General features: G+C 42.6%; 1 protein-coding gene across 1 annotated transcript in view; it reads left to right on the forward strand.

Moving 5' to 3' along the window:
• Positions 1 to 16,830, forward strand: part of LARP6 (La ribonucleoprotein 6, translational regulator) — a 110,113-nt gene that overhangs the window by 230 nt on the left and 93,053 nt on the right. The window contains exon 2 of the mRNA XM_056572480.1: positions 3,834 to 3,870. The gene's annotated coding sequence lies outside the window, so the exon portion shown is untranslated. The remainder of the gene's footprint in view (positions 1 to 3,833; positions 3,871 to 16,830) is intronic.

The following is a 16,830-nucleotide window of genomic DNA, read 5'->3' on the forward strand; positions in this document are numbered from 1 at the left end:
ACACAGGTATAGAGTAGTTAGCATAGTGTAGTGTTAGTGCAGTTTTAGCGTAGTTAGCATATCGTAATGTTAGCTCAGTTTTATCGTACTTAGCACAGCGTAGTGTTAGTGTAGTTTTACACAGGTGTAGTTAGCGTAGCGTTAGCGTAGTTTTAGCCTAGTTAGCAATGTGTAGTGTTAGTGCAGTTTTAGAGTAGTTAGCGACGTTTTTGCGTCGTGTAAGCGTAATTTTAGAGTAGTTAGCATAGTGTAGTGTTACGCAGTTTTAGCGTATTTAGCTTAGTGTAGTGTTAGCGCAGTTTTAGAGTAGTGTTAGCACAGTTTTAGAGTAGTTAACATAGTGTAGTGTTAGCAGTTTTAGCGTAGTGTAGTATTAGCGCAGTTTTAGAATAGTGTAGTGTTAGTGCAGTTTTAGCATATTTAGCGAAGTACAGTGTTAGCGCAGTTTTAGCTTATTTAGCATAGAGTTAACACAGTTTTAGCCTAGTTAGCGCAGTTTTACAGTAGTTAGTGTAGTGTAGTGTTAGCACAGTTTTAGCGCATTTAGCGTAGTGTTAGCGCAGTTTTAGCATATTTAGCGTAGTGTTAGCACAGTTTTAGAGTAGTTAACATAGTGTAGTGTTAGCAGTTTTAGCGTAGTGTAGTATTAGCTCAGTTTTAGAATAGTGTAGTGTTAGCGCAGTTTTAGCGTAGTGTTAACGCAGTTTTAGCCTAGTTAGCGTAGCGTTAGCGCAGTTTTACAGTAGTTAGTGTAGTGTTAGCACAGTTTTAGCGTATTTAGCGTAGTGTTAGCACGGTTTTAGCGTAGTGTAGGGTTAGTGCAGTTTTAGCATTGTTAGCATAGCGTAGTGTTAGCGCAGTTTTAGCGTACTTAGCATAGTGTTAGTGCAGTTTTAGCGTAGCGTAGTTAGCGTAGCGTAATGTTAGTGCAGTTTTAGCGTAGTGTAGTGTTAGCGCAGTTTTAGCCTATTTAGCTTACTGTAGTGTTAGCACAGTTTTAGCGTAGTCAGCGTAGCGTTAGCGCAGGTTTAGCGTAGTTACCATAGCGTAGTTTACACAGGTTTAGCGTAGTGTAGTGTTAGCCCAGTTTTAGCGTAGGTAGCGAAGCGTAGTGTTAGCAATTTTAGAGTAGTTAGCTTAGTGTTAGCGCAGTTTTAGGATATTTAGCGTAGTGTAGTGTTAGCGCTGTTTTAGTGTAGTTAGTGTAGCGTACTGTTAGCGCAGTTTTAGCGTAGCTAGCATAGTTTTAGCATAGTTAGTGTAGCGTAGTGTTAGTGCAGTTTTAGCGTAGTAAACGTAGCGTAGTGTAGTTTTAGTGTAGTGTCAGCATAGTTTGACACAGGTTCAGCTTAGTTAGCGTAGTGTAGTGTTAGCGCAGTTTTAACATATTTAGCTTAGCGTAGTGTTAGCCCAGTTTTAGCGTAGTTAGCATAGCGTTGGAGCAGTTTTAGAGTAGTTAGCTTAGTGTAGTGTTAGCCCAGTTTTAGCGTAGTTAGCGTAGTTTACACAGGTTTAGTGTAGTTAGCGTAGTGTAGTGTTAGTGCAGTTTTAACTGCGTAGTGTTAGCCCAGTTTTACAGTAGTTAGCGTAGTGTAGTGTTAGTGCAGTTTTAGCTTATTTAGCATAGTGTAGTGTTAGCGCAGTTTTAGCATAGTTAGTGTAGCGTACTGTTGCAGGTCATCTTCGTAGTCCACCGAATCCGACGTAGTACTCCGCATTCACGTATCTGAAACGAGAAGAGAAAAAAAACACAAAAAAATTAATTAGTACATTTTTGGGGGTTCTCCCCCTGGAGAGCCTAACTTACCACCCCCATTCCAGCTCCGTCATCTACCTGTGTTGCTTTATGTCTATTGACGGAGCAGGAACGGAGGTGGGTAAGTGGCCTTCTGTTCACAGTGTACAGCCATCTATATATATATATATATATATATATATATATATATATGGCTGTATACTCCTAATGAACTATCTAGTGCAGCTTAGGGCGCACTCACATCTGCTACATTAACATAGCAGAGCACAATGGCCTATGCTACTTTAATGTAGCAGAGCGTAATGGCCCCTGCTACATTAACATAGCAGAGTGCAATTGCCTCTGCTACTTTTGCAAAACTACAACTCCCATCCTGCCTGGACAGCCTTTGGCTGTCTGGGTATGCTGGGAGTTGTAGAACCTTCACTATATGACTAAGCTAAGCTACACTCTCTAAACTACACTTTATCTGCCTGTAAAACTAAGTTAGCTACACTACACCTGTGTAAAAACCTGTTCTAACACTATGCTAACTACACTACACCTGTGTAAAACTGCGAACACTACGCCAACTACACTACACCTGTGTAAAACTGCTCTAACACTATCTACGTTACACCTGTATAAAACTACACTAACACTATGCTAACTACACTACACCTGTGTAAAACTGTGCTAACACTATGCTACGCTACACCTGTGTAAAACTACACTAACGCTAAGCTAACTACACTACACCTGTGTAAAACTACGCTACAACTGCACTAACACTACGCTACGCTAACTACTCTATACCTGTGTAAAACTGTGTAACTCCCATCCTGCCTGGACAACCTTTAGCTGTCTGGGCATGCTGGGAGTTGTGATCCCTTCACTGTAAAATATGCAAAACTACAACTTCCAGCATGCCTTAGCATGCTGGAGTTGTAGTCTCTCTACTTTAAAACCTATAACCTACCTCCTTTCAGTATAAAACCTAAGCTATGCTATGTTACATTAGAATCTAACCTAGCTACGCTACACTAATGTCAAACTACGTTTCCAGCTGCCTACGCTAGAGCGCTGGGCATGCGCTCTGTTTTCTGCAGCCACAATATCACTACGCTACTAACGCAAGCCCTGCGCGGAACGGACAACTGCACATGTGCAGGGCTACGCTAGCGTTACACTACTAATGCTGCCTACGTTAGCCTTACGCTATCAGCGTAGTGCTGCGCATGCACTCTAAGTTTTTACGGATCGAGGTAAACTTTATATCATCGGCCGAGTGGGATGCGTGCGCATGCGCGTCACTGTAGTGTGCGGCAGAAGTCTGTGATGGTTGAGGATTAGATTCTCGTTCTATGAGGATTTGGGATCACTAGTTTATGGAGCACAGAGGTCATGTGACTTGATGACAAATGCGTGTTCACACTGCGCCGAAGCTTCTGCTGTCATGCAGCATACATGCCAGGAGTTCCTCTATCCTCAATGCCAGTGTTTCCCAACTAAGGTGCCTCCAGCTGTTGCAAAACTACAAGTCCCAGCATGCCTTTGGCTGTCCTGGCATGATGGTAGTTATAGTTTTGCAAGAGCTGGTGGCTCCTCAGACGTCCCTCCAGTTTGTTTGTGTGACGTTTCCCCCCCCCCCCCCAGAAAAAAAAATTGGGTGTATTATAGGCGTTTCGATGTGTTATTTCCCCCCCCCCCCCCCCCCCCCAAAGCATTATTCTCGTGATTTTTTTTTTTTATCATAATTTTTATTTTAGAATGGCGTGTTGGCAGAAAAATACTTACACATACATGGACACAAGTTTTTTCTGGTGTTTTTTTTTTCTTCACATTTTTAAGGTCTATAGGAGGAAAAACACCACAATGTCTTGAGGGGGCGTGGGATAGGGATTTTGAAAAACAGAGCCAAAAAACACAAAAATGTAAAAAAAACTTTTACACTCGCTTCCTAGGCTGTGGGTGACGGCTGCTGAAACATTTTTATATATTTTTTATTTTATTTGTGAATTGAGGGGGGGAGGGGTATCGCTACATTCAGAATTATCCGTACTATTAACATATAACTTTATTGATTTGCCTCCTGCAGGAGCTGCCCACTCAACCCAGATCTGATAGAAGGGGAGGTAGGTTTACCGTTTTTTTTTTTTTGTTTTTTTTTAAGCAGTCATCTTCCCTTTATGACAGGTTGCTGACATGTACGCTGAACCTACAGGGCAAACTTAATGTAAACCTACACTTATATGATTTAGTTGTGGATTTACAATAGATAAAATCTTCTGCATAATAATCCATACTGTAGATCTGAAAGTCTGCAGAATATCTAAGTCACTGTGGATTTTTCTTACACTGACAGTAAACAGGGCTTTTTAAGAACTAATCTACTCATTTTCATTCTAAAAAAGACAAGTTGGCAAACAATAAAAACATTAAAAAAAAGGCTATTAACAAAAAAATATTTAAAGCTTTGCTGTCATTAGTAAGAAAATGCTCAAGTCAGTGTAGTAGTGTGCCTTAAGACCTGTATGCATAATACTGTGCATGTGTTAATATGTAAAACACCTTTTGATCTATGGATTACTGTGTTCAGTCTTTTTGAAAATCTTATCACTGAATTTACTGGAACATACCAGCTCATTTAGCTAATTCCAAACAAAAAAAAACTCTCAAAAAAATAGCTAAAATTTTGCACAAACATTTTTACATCTGCAAAGCTTTGTGCCTAAAGTGCATGTTCTATATAACTCTAATGCAGCCATGTGTAAACCATATGGTGCTAGTAGACAAATACCTCCAATTTGTGCCAAAAAAATAAAAATGCTTACATTTGAACAGCTTTGTGCCCAAAGTGCATGCTTTAACCCCTTAAGGACGCAGCTCATTTTCACCTTAAAGGGGTATTCTGGGAAAAACATCTTATCCCCTATTCCACCGCTGGGACCCCCCGCGATCTCCCTGCAGCAGCCCGCATTCTATGCGTAGCTGCATCTGAAGTTTCGGAAACCTCCGGGCTTCCGAGACGGGGACATGACGTCACGGCACGCCGTGCCATCCATGTCTATGGGAGGGGTCGTTACGGCCATTACGCCCCCCCCCCCCTCCCATAGAAATGAATGGAGGGGGCGTGACGTGACATCATGTCCCCGTCTGCACCCCTCAAAGTATTAAAAATGACATTCAGTAAGTGTGTTAACCCTTTAGGTGTTTCACAGGAGCAAAGTGAAGGAGAAAAGTCAAAATCTTCATTTTTTACACTCCCATGTTTTTGTTGACCCAGGTTTTGAATTTTGACAAGGCTTAACTTAAAAGGAGAGAAATCTTCCTAAAATTTAGGATGCCCCTATGATGCCAAAACAGCAAAAAAAAATTAAAAAACACATGGCGTACTATTTTGGAAACTACACCCCTCAAGGAACGAAACAAGGGGTCCAGTGAGCCTTAACACCCCATAGGTGTTTGACGACTTTTCGTTAAAGTTGGATGTGTAAATTATTTAAAAAAAAATTCACTTAAGTGCTGGTTTTCCCCAAAATTTTACATTTTTACAAGGCATAATAGGAGAACATGCCCCCCAAAATTTGTAAGCCCATCTCTTCGGAGTATGGAAATACCCCATGTTAGGAGGTAAAATGCTCTTCAGGTGAACTACAATGCTCAGAAGAGAAGGAGTCACATTTGGCTTTTGGAGAGCAAATTTAGCTGAAATGGTTTTGGGGGCATGTCACATTTAGGAAGCCCCTATGGTGCCAGAACAGCAAAAAAACTACACCCCTCAAGGAACGTAACAAGGGGTACAGTGAGCCATAACATCACACAGGTGTTTGACGACTTTTCGTTAAATTCGGATGTGTAAATGGAAAAAAAAAAATGTTCACAAAAATTCTGTTTTCCCCCCCAAATTTAGCATTTTTACAAGGGGTAATAGGAGGAAATGCCCCCCAAAATGTGTAACCCCATTTCTTCTGAGTATGGAAATACCCCATGTGTGGACATCAAGTGCTCTGCTGGCGCACTATAATGCCCAGAAGAGAAGGAGCGCCATTGAGCTTTTGGAGAAAGAATTTGGTTGGAATTGAAGTCGGGAGCCATGTGTATTTACAAAGCCCCCATGGTGCCAGAACAGTGGACCCCCACATGTGACCCCATTTTGGAAACTACACCCCTAACAGAACTTAATAAGGGGTGCAGTGAGCATTTACACCCCACTGGCGTTTGACAGATTTTTGGGACAGTGGGCTGAGCAAATTAAAAATAAAATGTTTAATTGTAACAGATCACTGTTCCAAAAATTTGTCTGAGACCTGTGGGGCGGAAATGCTCACTGTACCCCTTATTACATTACGTGAGGAGTGCAGTTTCCAAAATGGGGTTACATGTGGTCCCCCCCACATGTAACCCCATTTTGGAAACTACACTCCTCACGTAATGTAATAAGGGGTACAGTGAGCATAGTTCTGGCACTATGGGGGATTTGTAAACACATGTGGCCTTCAAATCCGGACAAATTTTCTCTCTAAAAGCCCAATGGCGCTCCTTCTCTTCTGAGCATTGTAGTGTGCCTGTAGAGCACTTTACATCCACATATGGGCTATGTTCTTACTCAGAAGAAATGGGGTTACAAATTTTGGGGGGCTTTTTTTCCCTATTTTCCCATGTGAAAATGAAAAATTTAGGGTAACACCAGCATTTTAGTTAAATTTTTTTTTTCATTTTCCCATCCAACTTTAACGAAAATTTGTCAAACACCTGTGGGGTGTTAAGGCTCACTATACTCCTTGTTATGTTCCGTGAAGGGTGTAGTTTCCAAAATGGGGTCATATGTGGGTATTTTTTTTTTGCATTTGTGTCAGTACCGCTGTAAAATCAGCCACCCCTGTGCAAATCACCAATTTAGGCCTCAAATGTACATAGTGCACTCTCACTCCTGAGCCTTGTTGTGCGTCCGCAGAGCATTTTACGTCCCCATATGGGGTATTTCCGTACTCAGGAGAAATTGCGTTACATATTTTGGGGGGACGTTTTTCCTTTTACCTCTTGTGAAAATAAAAAGTATGGGGCAACACCAGCATGTTAGTGTAACATTTTTTTATTTTTTTTACACTAACAGGCTGGTGTAGACCCCAACTTTTCCTTTTCATAAGGGTAAAAGAAGAAAAAGCCCCACAAAATTTGTAACGCAATTTCTCCCGAGTACAGAGATACCCCATGTGTGGCCCTAAAATGTTTCCTTGAAATACGACAGGGCTCTGAAGTGAGAGCGCCATGCGCATTTGAGTACTATATTAGGGATTGCATAGGGGTGGACATAGGGGTATTCTAAGCCAGTGATTCCCAAACAGGGTGCCTCCAGCTGTTGCTAAACTCCCAGCATGCCTGGACAGTCAGTGGCTCCTGGACAGTCAACAGCTGGAGGCTCCGTTTTGTAAACACTGCAGTACCATACGTTTTTCATTTTTATTGGGGGGGGGGCAGTGTAAGGGGGTGTATATGTAGTGTTTTACCCTTTATTATGGGTTAGTGTAGTGTAGTGTTTTTAGGGTACATTCGCACTAGCGGGTTTACGGTGAGTTTCCGCTAGGAGTTTGTGCTGTAGCGAAAAACTTGCCGCAGCTCAAATTTGAAGCAGGAAACTCACTGTAAACCTGCCCGTGTGAATGAACCCTATACATTCACATGGGGGGGGGCACACCTCCAACTGTTGCAAAACTACAACTCCCAGCATGCACTGACAGACTGTGCATGCTGGGAGTTGTACTTTTGCAACAGCTGGAGGCACACTGGTTGGAAAACCTTCAGTTAGGTTCTATTACCTAACTCAGTATGTTCCAACCAGTGTGCCTCCAACTGTTGCAAAACTACAACTCCCAGCATGTACTGATCGCCAAAGGGCATGCTGGGAGCTGAAGTAATACAACAGCTGGAGGTATGCAACTACAACTCCCAGCATGGCAAGACAGCAGTGTGCTGTTCGTGCATGCTGGGAGTTGTAGTTTAGAGGGTCACGGTTTAGAAACCACCGCACAGTGATCTCCAAACTGTAGTTTGCTGTGTGGGCATGCTGGGATTTGTAGTTTTGCAACATCTGTAGGGCTACAGTTGAGAGACCACTGTATAGTGGTCTCAAAACTGCAGCCCTCCAGATGTTGCTAGGCAACTCACCGGCTTCCTTAGGATCGCTGCACGCCGTACGCCGCACCAAGGGGTAGAGAGGATCATAGTGTAAATGACTTGGAGATACATTGTGTTGTTTAAGTGTTCCCTTTATTTTTTTTTTGCAGTGTATATTAAACGTAAAAAAAAGTTATGCTCTAAAGGGTGTATTCACACATAAAGAAACTGCTGCAAATTTGATGCTGCAGATTTCAGTGTAAACTAAATGATTAATTACAGCATCAAATCCAAAAGATTCTGTATGTGTTAAAGGGGTATTCCAGGCCAAAACATTTTTTATATATCAACTGGCTCCGGAAAGTTAAACAGATTTGTAAATTACTTCTATTAAAAAATCTTAATCCTTCCAATAGTTATTAGCTTCTGAAGTTGAGTTGTTGTTTTCTGTCTAACTGCTCTCTGATGACTCACGTCCCGGGAGCTGTGCAGTTCCTATGGGGTTTTTCTCCCAGCATGCACAGCTCCTGGGACGTGACATCATCATTGAGCAGTTAGAAAGAAAACTTCAGAAGCTAATAACTATTGGAAGGATTAAGATTTTTTAATAGAAGTAATTTACAAATCTGTTTAACTTTCCGGAGCCAGTTGATATATATAAAAAAAAGGTTTTGCCTGGAATACCTCTTTAAATGTACCTTTAGGCTAAGTTTGCACACAGGTTTTTTAGAGTTTTTTTTTGGGGGGGGGGGCAAGGGGGGTGAACTGCCTCTGCAGTTTTTGAGTCAAAGTAAGAAATGATAGACTTCTGACTTTGGCTCAGAAACTGCAGTGGCAGTATTCAAAAATAAAACGCCAGTAGAAAACCTGTGTGGAAACCTAGCTTTAGTTCATGTTCACATGGCTGAATTTCCAAGCGGAGTTCCGCTGGAATATTGTGCTTAGAAATACCACTGCAGCAGAGTCCCATTGATTTCAGTGGGATTCTGTTGTACTGTGCACACGGCGGAATTTCCACAGCAGATGTCTTTTTTTTCTGCAGATTCCACTCGAAAATGCATTGCCATCTATGAGATGTTGCATTTACCAGCAGGCCTAGTGCCCGCCGGTACATTCAAACTTGCAGACATTCCGCACGGAATTGGCCATGTGAACTTGGCCCTAGGATAAAAATATGGCTTGCATAGAGACATAATACAGCATCTCTTGAATTTTTTATGTATATTTGTATACCTCAGATCTTGCACAGGGTGCCTAGGCACCAGAAATGCACCAGTGTTATGGCGTGTTATGTCTTGCCATTCCTGTATGTATTGTCATGAAAAGAAAAGATTTTTTTAACTGCACGCTATTGTGTTTTGTATGAAACAGGCAGGAATAAAAATTGTGGCATGCTGTGTGAGATGCTGAAGAAGGGTAGGGTCACATGTAGGTAGTATATCCGCAGTGAGTTTTCTGCAGCTGAAATTCTGCTTGCCGATTTTCCACTGCAGAATTTTGCAAGCGGAATTTCAGCAGTGGAGAATCTGCAGGCAGATTATGTTGCTATCCATTGAAGACCATGAGTTCTGCCGGCATATTTTCTGCATAAGAAATTTGTGCTGCGGGAAACCTTGCGGGTGCACTACATGTGACCCTACCCTTATTCCATAATACAAAACCTTTGATATGTTTTTTTTTTCTTCAGTATATGCAACAAGTGCGAGAGCTGACTCTGGTGTTACATGCCATCTGAGGGGGTATGCTCCTTCTCCCTTTCCCCTAGATGCCTGTTAAAGAGTACCTATCATGATCTAAACTCTCCCTAATACCCCCCCCCCCCACATCTGTCCCTGACTCTCACTGACACTATCACGGTGTTTCTTTTCATTCAAAGCCCCCTCTTTTTACCTATTTTATTGTCTTCTTGGCTGCTCATTCAGCTGTCCTAGTGTGAGGGAAGAAGGGGGCGTGGCCCAGCATATAGGCTTTAAACACAGCAGCCGGCAGCTCTGAATCCTCTCCTCTCTGTTTACAACTGCATGTGCAGAGAGAAGAAAGATCGGAGCTCAGATAGGAAAATGAATGAGGGCATGCAGTAAGGCAGAGTCAGGAGTATGCCCTGCTGTGCTATGAGCACAGTGCTGGCTCCTGCCTGTCTGATTGACAGGCAGGGAGCAGTGCTGAGCTTGTCTGTGTCCCAACTGGAGTCTGAGATTTAGGACTCCAGCATGAGTCTGAAATCTATAAAAAGGGCTTGAGGCCAGGACTGGTAGGGAGAGACCCCTAGTGGTCATTTTTTCAAAGTCTATTTTTTAATAACATGCAATTGGAAAGTTATTCTGCATACATTAATCTATAATATATCAAAAGTTTTTTTGATGAAAGGTACCCTTTAAATAGTTTATTTATGAACAGACTACAGTCTACAAAGCAAACTAGGAAAGCAGGTGACGCTCACTGTACACAGATGATGTCTGTGACAGATAGAAGCAGTTGCAGGTCAGCTAAAGAACTTCACTGCCCAGCCCAACTAAGCCACCTTGCTGTGTCTGAGTGATCTCACCATAATTTCCTGTATGGGGCCCATGTACTTGCCCCTCCTTGGTGTGCTAAGGCCCCAAACTCCTTGGTCGAGATGAAGTGATGGCCCATTCAGCCAATCACCGGCTGCATTGGTGCACCCCAACATGACATTGTCAAGAAGAAGCTGAGCATATATGACATTAATATTATGCCCCTGCGATGTTCCCAGGGTTGGTGTTGCTTGCGGATTGTCAGTCCATGGGCGACAGGCCACAGCCACCTAGACCAAGCAGAAAACACAGTGGGCTCCTCTGGGTCACCACACAGCAGGAGAGGACACCGGGTGGGATGGATCCTGTTAACCAGGATGGATCAGGTCCTGGAGCTGCTATGTCGGGAGGTGGCGTCATCAGCACTATTATTCCCCCCATTAAACTATACCAGTGCTATGTGTCATACTACTACACCCATTATACTATACAAGTGCTGTGTATGTAATAATACTTCCCCTAGTATACCATACTAATGCTATGTGTAAAATTACTATCCCCATTATACTATACTAGCGCTAGGTGTCATACTGTTACTACTCCCATTATACTATACCAGTGCTATGTGTGTTGGTCAGACTACCACAACAACCCCTATCATACTATACTAGTGCTATATGTGTCAGTCATACTACTACCACCCCATCAAACTATACCAGTGCTATATATCAGTGGGAAGCTGTGCTCAATGATTGGAGATGCTAACTGAGTCATGAACCAAACAAGTTTTGAAACTACTGCTTTAGGGTATGTTCACACGTAACACACACTGGGGATTTTATGTTGCACAAATCAATATAACTATATATTTGAACACAGCAAAAAATTTGCAACATAAAATACCCAGTGTATACACCTTATATTAACATACCTTTAAATGGGCACTGTGATTATTAAAAATGTCATAGAGACATATCAAAATCTTTTGACACGTCCCTAGGGCATGTAAAAAATGCTTCATAAGGAGTGGTACAGTACGCGTCCGTTTCTTTCTTTCCACACCATAAAACACTTTATGAGAGAAATATTACACATTTCTTTTTTCCTTCTAGTTCTCTATAGTAATTGATGGTGCTTAGCTATCTAGATCAAGCAGACTTGTGTGCAGAATTACCGTATTTTTCGCCCTATAGGACGCACCGGCGTATAAGACGCACCCAATTTATAGGGGCAAAATCTAAAAAAAATAAAGATTTTGAACCCAATAGTGGTCTTCAACCTGCGGACCTCCAGATGTTGCAAAACTACAACTCCCAGCATGCTGGGAGTGGTAATTTTGCAACATCTGGAGGTCCACAGGTTGAAGACCACTGCAGGAGGAGGTAATCCTCACGTGTCCCCGCCGCTCCGGACCCGTCACCGCTGCCCTGGATGTGGCTCCATCGCTGTCGCCGTGTCCCTGTCGCTCCGGAACATCTCTGCTGCCGGCCGTGTATCCTCGCTCTCCGTCGCCACCATCACGTCGTTACGCACGCCGACGCACGTACACGACGACGTGATGACGAGGAAGGAGAGCGACGGCCATAAAGGGGATCCCTGAACGGAGAAGACACCGAGGAGGCAGGTAAGGTCCCTCCCGGTGTCCTTTAAGCACTAACCCGGCTATTCAGTCAGGCTGTTCAGGACCGCCGCGGTGAGATCGCGGAGGTCCCGAACAGCCCGACTGAACAGCCGGGTTAGTGTCACTTTCCCTTCAGACGCGGCGGTCAGCTTTGATCGCCGCGTCTGAAGGGTTAATGCATGGCATCACCGCGATCGGGGATGTCCTGTATTAGCCGCAGGTCCTGGCCGTTGATGGCCGCAGGGACCGCCGCGATAGGGGTGTATTCACCGTATAAGACGCACCGACTTTTTCCCCCCAGTTTAGTCTTTTTCCCCCCAGTTTAGTCTTATACGGCGAAAAATACGGTATATAGCAGATGCTGGAAGCACTAAAATGCTTTACAATATTTGCTCAGAGGTGACTAATGCTATGTACACATTTTACTTCAAGCACACAGAAACCCCAGCAGCAGCACGTTTATCTGAGTGTGTAAACCCCCAAGTTAGGAATATGTCAACCAAATATTTCCAAAGCCATACTGAATGACAATGCTCAGAGCGCAGCATGATCAACTTCAAATATAACTTTAAAGTGTTGGGGACCATTTATCTAAGAAAAATTTCCACTGGGAAATTCTGGGCAGAGTTCACTTGCAGCAGCCTCATATGGAATCAGCACTTAATTTCCGCATAGACATTAAAGGGGTATTCCATGAAAAAAACTTTTTTTTTTCATATCAACTGGCTCCAGAAAGCTAAACAGATTTGTAAATGACTTCTATTAAAAAAATCTTAAAACGTCCAGTACTTATCAGCTGCTGAAGTTTAGTTGTTCTTTTCTATCTGACAACAGTGCTCTCTGCTGACACCTTTGTCTGTCTCAGGAACTGTCCAGAGTAGCAGCAAATCCCCATAGCAAACTTATCCTGCTTTGGACAATTCCTGAGACAGACAGAGGTGTCAGCAGAGAGCACTGCTGTCAGACAGAAAAGAACAAGTAAACTTCAGCAGCTGATAAGTACTGGACGGATTAAGAATTTTTTTAATAGAAGTAATTTGCAAATCTGTTTAACTTTCTGGAGCCAGTTAATATGAAAAAAAAATAATAATTTTCATGGAATACCCCTTTAACCCCTTAAGGACCAGGCCATTTTACACCTCAGGACCAGAGCGTTTTTTGCACATCTGATCACTGTCACTTTAAACATTAATAACTCTGGAATGCTTTTAGTTATCAATCTGATTCCGAGATTGTTTTTTCATGACATATTCTACTTTAACTTAGTGGTAAAATTTTATGGTAACTTGCATCCTTTCTTGGTGAAAAATCCCCAAATTTGATGAAAAAATTGAAAATTTTGTATTTTTCTAACTTTGAAGCTCTCTGCTTGTAAGGTAAATGGATATTCCAAATAAAAAAAAATTTTATTCACATTTCCAATATGTCTATTTTATGTTTGCATCATAAAATTGGTGTGTTTTTACTTTTGGAAGACACCAGAGGGCTTCAAAGTTCAGCAGCAATTTTCCAATTTTTCACAAAATTTTAAAACTCACTATTTTTCAGGGACCAGTTCAGATTTGAAGTGGATTTGAAGGGTCTTCATATTAGAAATACCCCACAAATTACCCCATTATGAAAACTGCACCCCCCAAAGTATTCAAAATGACATTCAGTCAGCGTTTTAACCCTTTAGGTGTTTCACAGGAATAGCAGCAAAGTGAAGGAGAAAATTCACAATCTTAATTTTTTACATTCGCATGTTCTTGTAGACCCAATTTTTTTATTTTTACAAGGGGTAAAAGGAGAAAATTTATACTTATCTTTGTAGCCCAATTTCTCCCGAGTAAGCACATACCTCATATGTCTATGTAAAGTGTTCGGCGGGCGCAGTAGAGGGCTCAGAAGCGAAGGAGCGACAAGGGGATTTTGGAGAGTATGTTTTTCTGAAATGGTTTTTGGGGGGCATGTCGCATTTAGAAAGCCCCTATGGGGCCAGAACAGCATAAAAAAAAACACATGGCATACCATTTTGGAAACTAGACCCCTTGAGGAACGTAACAAGGAATAAAGTGGGCCTTAATACCCCACAGGGGTTTCACGACTTTTGCATATGTAAAAAAAAAAAACTATTTTTCACTAAAATGTGTGTTTCTCCCCAAATTTCACATTTTTGCAAGGGTTAATAGCAGAAAATACCCCCCAAAATTTGTAACCCCATCTCTTCTGAGTATGGAGGTACCCCATAAGTTGACCTGAAGTGCACTATGGGAGAACTATAATGCTCAGAAGAGAAGGAGTCATATTTGGCTTTTTGAGAGCAAATTTTGCTCGGGGGGCATGTCGCATTTAGGGAGCCCCTATGGTGCCAGAACAGCAAAAAAAAACACATGGCATACCATTTTGGAAACTAGACCCCTTGTGGAACGTAACAAGGAATAAAGTGAGCCTTAATGCCCCACTGGGGTTTCACGACTTTTGCATATGTAAAAAAAATATATATTTTTTTCACTAAAATGTGTGTTTCCCCCCAAATTTCACATTTTTGCAAGGGTTAATAGCAGAAAATACCCCCCAAAATTTGTAACCCCATCTCTTCTGAGTATGGAGGTACCCCATAAGTTGACCTGAAGTGCACTATGGGAGAACTACAATGCTCAGAAGAGAAGGAGTCATATTTGGCTTTTTGAGAGCAAATTTTGCTCGGGGGGCATGTCGCATTTAGGGAGCCCCTATGGTGCCAGAACAGCAAAAAAAACAAAACACATGGCATACCATTTTGGAAACTAGACCCCTTGAGGAACGTAACAAGGAATAAAGTGAGCCTTAATGCCCCACAGGGGTTTCATGACTTTTGCATATGTAAAAAAAAATTAAAAAAATTTCACTAAAATGTGTGTTTCCCCCCAAATTTCACATTTTTGTAAGGGTTAATAGCAGAAAATACACCCCAAAATTTATAACCCCATCTCTTCTGAGTATGGAAGTACCCCATAAGTGGACGTCAAATGCACTACATGAGCGCTACAATGCTCAGAAGAGAAGAAGTCACATTTGCAAATATTGCTGAAATGGGGGGACATGTCGCATTTAGGAAGCCCCTATGGTGCCAGGACAGCAAAAAATAAACACATGGCATACTATTTTGGAAACTGCACCCCTCAAGGAACATAACAAGGGGTACAGAGAGCCTTAACACCCCACAGGTGTTTGATAAATATTAATGAAGTGGGATGTGAAAATGAAAAATTTGATTTTTTTTTACACTAAAATGCTGGGGTTACCCCAAATTTTTCATTTTTACAAGTGGTAAAAGGAGAAAATGTCATTGTAAATGTGTAAATACATTTCTTTGGAGTAAGTACATACCTCAAGTCTGGGCGTAAACAGCGTGCACACCGGTCTCAGAGGTGCCGGAGATCAGTCAGGGTCCTTGAGCTTTGGCTTTCTCCTATGGAGCCAGAACAGTGGGACCCCCCCTCAAGGGGCATTACATGGGGTAAATAACTGGGGTACACTAAGTAACTAAAATGGGGTACAGTGGGACATAAAATTATAAAACAGATTATGTTCCCAGAATGATGACCCAGAGCACAGCCAAAACAAAAAAATATGCCCGCCCCAAACCCTATACTCTGAATCATCATTCTGGAATGTGATATGTGTGGCCGTCCCTAACTTGTTGCCTCAAATGCGCACCCCGCTCAGGTGGAGAGAGCGCTGCGCATTTGAGGCAACATAAAAAGTCCCCGATGATAGTGACTCAGTGACCCATTTTTTATAAAAAATACCCCCAGAGGTCCTATCAGTTTTAGTTTTTTTTGGATTAAATATTTTTTGGGGCAATTTAGTGGTTTTATGGGGTTAAAACTTGGAATGTACTCTGGACTTGGTACATTTGGGTCAAATTGTGGAAAATTAAAATGAAGAGGGAAAATTTAGAACTCCATGGAAGTGTGATACTCCCTGAAGCAATCCTTAATGCAGAGGCCCGGATTATCTGGGCAAGTGTCACACTGAGTGGTGGTGTCCTTCCGTATCCCCCTCTTGTAACACACTCTGCATCTTTTCTGGGCTCGTCCCTTCTTTCCAGTGTGGGGGACCTCACCTGGAAAGTGTTGGCCTGGGACGATCCTGACACCTATTACTTCAGTTCCTTGGGAAGTCCGGCCTGCTCTTTCCCGGTCGCCAAAGATCAGGACCTTTAGGACTTCTTCCTGGAACTGAAGGAATGTCCCTGTGTTGCCAGCGTACTGGGACAGTACAAAAGAGTTGTACATGGCAACCTGTACCATGTAGACCGCAACTTTCTTGTACCATACCCGTGTTTTCCGCATGGCGTTATATGGCTTGAGGACTTGATCAGAAAGATCAACTCCCCCCATATACCGATTGTAGTCCAGAATACAATCGGGCTTGAGGACCGGTGTTGTGGTACCTCGCACAGGGACAGGTGAGCTGCCGTTGCCATGAATAGTGGGCAGCATAAGGACATCCCTCTTATCCTTATACTTGACCAGCAACAGGTTTTCATGGGCAAGGGCACGGGACTCACCCTTGGGAATGGGTGTCTTAACAAAATTTAGAGGGAGGCCTCTCTGGTTTTTCCGCACGGTCCCACAAGCGGACGTGGATCTGGCGGCAAGGGATGTGAAGAGAGGGATGCTGGTATAAAAGTTGTCCACGTACACGTGGTCACCCGTATCCAGCAATGGGTGCACAAGCTCCCAAACGATTTTCCCGCTAACACCCAGAGTGCGGGAACAATCTGGGGGTTCAATACGGGAATCTCGTCCATCATACACTCTAAACTTGAGAGTGTACCCGGAGGTACTCTCACAAAGTTTATAGAGCTTCACGCCATACCGCGCCCGCTTCGA

The sequence above is a fragment of the Hyla sarda genome, chromosome 4, assembly GCF_029499605.1.
Source record: "Hyla sarda isolate aHylSar1 chromosome 4, aHylSar1.hap1, whole genome shotgun sequence".
Classification (NCBI taxonomy): domain Eukaryota; kingdom Metazoa; phylum Chordata; class Amphibia; order Anura; family Hylidae; genus Hyla; species Hyla sarda.